Below are 2,500 nucleotides of genomic sequence, written 5' to 3' on the forward strand. Positions count from 1 at the left end.
GTCTCTTTACTCACATTCTTTCACCGTACTCAGATGTAAAATGTGTACCTGGCCGTTAACAGCGTTGTCTTTGGCCGAAAAATTGTAATATCGCCTAACAGGCGTTATGTCCCGTCCTACATGTTAAATGTTGCTGTTGACCAGGGACCCCTTGTAAAGCGCTTTGAGCACGTTTAGTGGATATTGCCCTGTATAAAGCTCAATTTTAATTTATTTTTTAAAAATTTCCCCCCCCCCCCCCCCCCCCCCCCCCCTACTTGATCCTCCTCTTTGTTTCCTCACAAACTAATAGACAAAAAACAAAACAAAAAACAAAAACAAAAACAAAACAAGAAACATGGCCGTTTGTTTGTTTTGGTTTCATTCGACCGTGTCTAGTTACTTGGCAACCATGTTTGTTTATCACCATGAGTAACGACGGCCATTGCAACGCTCACACTTCCTGTCTGTCTTTTGTATTGATTTTATTGATTCTCTCCCTTGCACAAGATTCGGTTATTTATTAACCCTCTCCATAACAACTATAGGAAAATCGTGACATTCGTTACGATACAACCAACATTTTTCTTACTCAAATTTCTTTTGTACATCATAAAATTTAAAGAAAATGAACACAGTGTGTTGTAGAGCGTGTTTTGCTACAGAAATTATTTATCGCAAGAACTTTATTGCTATTGTGTTTGAGTGATAAATAATCAATTTTTGTGTTAGTTGGGTGTGAAGTTTTGGGGAAAATCCTGAAAATAGCTGGTGAGGAGAGGGTTAACAGAGCACTCGTTTCGCACGCAAACGGACCAAGATAGATCCAAGATGCAGTCGAGAAATATATTTTTTTCCTGCCCCTCCCCCCCCCCCCCCCCCCCCCCTGTCCACCTGTCCACTCCATCAGTGAAAGGGGGGTAGCTGAGTCTGTTTGATTTGGCGGAAAGTACTTTGGGATAGACTAGCGTCGCATCCGAAGGATAGCAAGCAATTGCTATTGTCCTTTTCACGCTATATAAACCGGGATAAATCCGACACCATAGGCCTGGCGAGCTCCCGTGTTTGATCTTTACCCCCCCCCCCCCCCCCCCCCCCAAGATATAAAAGAAAAGAAAAGAACATTTCCTTTATTCATCCCATAGAGGAAACTTCTGACTGGAATAACCCAGGCGTCAGCCGCAATGCAGCGCCGCAAATTGAGTTGGGACGAGGTGACTTGCTCAAGGCCACACAGCGCAGCGGGCGGTTGATCGAACTCGGTACCTTTCAGGTACGAAGCAAAGACCGTACCGCTGAGCCACGCTGCCTCCGGTGAGAGTCATTTCAAGCAAGAAGCTACGTGGTCAAGTTGAATCCTTGGAAAAGACTCTTTAGTCACATTCTCTCACTGTATTCAGATGTAAAATGAGTACCTACCCGTTAACAGCGATGTCTTTGTCCGGACACAAATTGTACTCAGATGTAAAATGAGTACCTACCCATTAACAGCGATGTCTTTGTCCGGACACAAATTGCACTCAGATGTAAAATGAGTACCTACCCGTTAACAGCGATGTCTTTGTCCGGACACAAATTGTACTCAGATGTAAAATGAGTACCTACCCGTTAACAGCGATGTCTTTGTCCGGACACAAATTGTACTCAGATGTAAAATGAGTACCTACCCGTTAACAGCGATGTCTTTATCCGGACACAAATTGCAATATCGTCTCGTTCTTAAGGGTATCTGTTGGCTGGGGACCCCTTTTAAAGCGCTTTGAGTACGTTAAATAGATATTGCTCTTTACAAAAGTTCAATATAGAAAAGTAAAATATCGATCGTTATTTTACGTCGATTGTCCTTTGAGCCAAATTTCATGGTTGAATGGCTTCTTTGGGAAAAACCCAGAGTTTTTTTTATCTTCTCATTCTGATATTGATATTGATTACATTTTAAAGCTAGTTCTTTTTTTAACCCTGGGTCACTCTGTTCTTTCTTTCTGATTGTCTGCTGCATGTCAGACTTTGTTTACTACACCCAGGGCCAACGCGATGTTATCAAAACAATACAAACATTTTTTGCAACCAACACACAGACACACACACACACACACACACACACACACACAGAGTGAGAGAGAGAGAGAGAGAGAGAGAGAGAGAGAGAGAGAGAGAGTTATCAGAAATGTATATATATATATATATATATATATATATATATATATATATATATATATTATATATATATATATATATATATATATGTACTACTTCATCTCACACCAACCCCGGCTTCAAACATTTTTCAAAATTGAGCTTTTATATAGCGCAATATCCACTAACGTGCTTAAAGCGTTTTACAAGAGATCCTTGACCAACAGAAACACGTAACATATAGAACAAGACATGACGCCTGTTAGGCGACCTTACATTTTTTCCAACATAAACAACGCTGTTTACGGCCAAGTACTCGTTTTACACCTGAGTACGGTGAGAGAATATGAGTAAAGAGCCTTTTCCAAGGACTCAACTAAGCGCC

General features: G+C 41.1%; 1 protein-coding gene and 1 long non-coding RNA gene across 5 annotated transcripts in view; one reads left to right on the forward strand and one right to left on the reverse strand.

Annotated features, from left to right (window-relative positions):
• Window positions 1-1,845, reverse strand: part of LOC144980313 (uncharacterized) — a 43,720-nt gene extending 41,875 nt beyond the window's left edge. Inside the window, exon 1 of one of the 2 annotated variants that reach the window (XR_013646860.1) lies at window positions 1,647-1,845. This is a non-coding gene — a long non-coding RNA (uncharacterized LOC144980313). The remainder of the gene's footprint in view (window positions 1-1,646) is intronic. The other variant, XR_013646861.1, reaches the window with a different exon arrangement.
• The window catches only part of LOC144980312 (uncharacterized), a 45,120-nt gene that overhangs the window by 2,374 nt on the left and 40,246 nt on the right, over window positions 1-2,500 (forward strand). The gene's annotated exons all lie outside the window — the stretch shown is intronic.

This window comes from Berghia stephanieae, chromosome 9 (genome assembly GCF_034508935.2).
Source record: "Berghia stephanieae isolate SIO BIC M18660-M18661 chromosome 9, UCSD_Bste_1.3, whole genome shotgun sequence".
NCBI classification, from domain to species: Eukaryota; Metazoa; Mollusca; class Gastropoda; order Nudibranchia; family Aeolidiidae; genus Berghia; species Berghia stephanieae.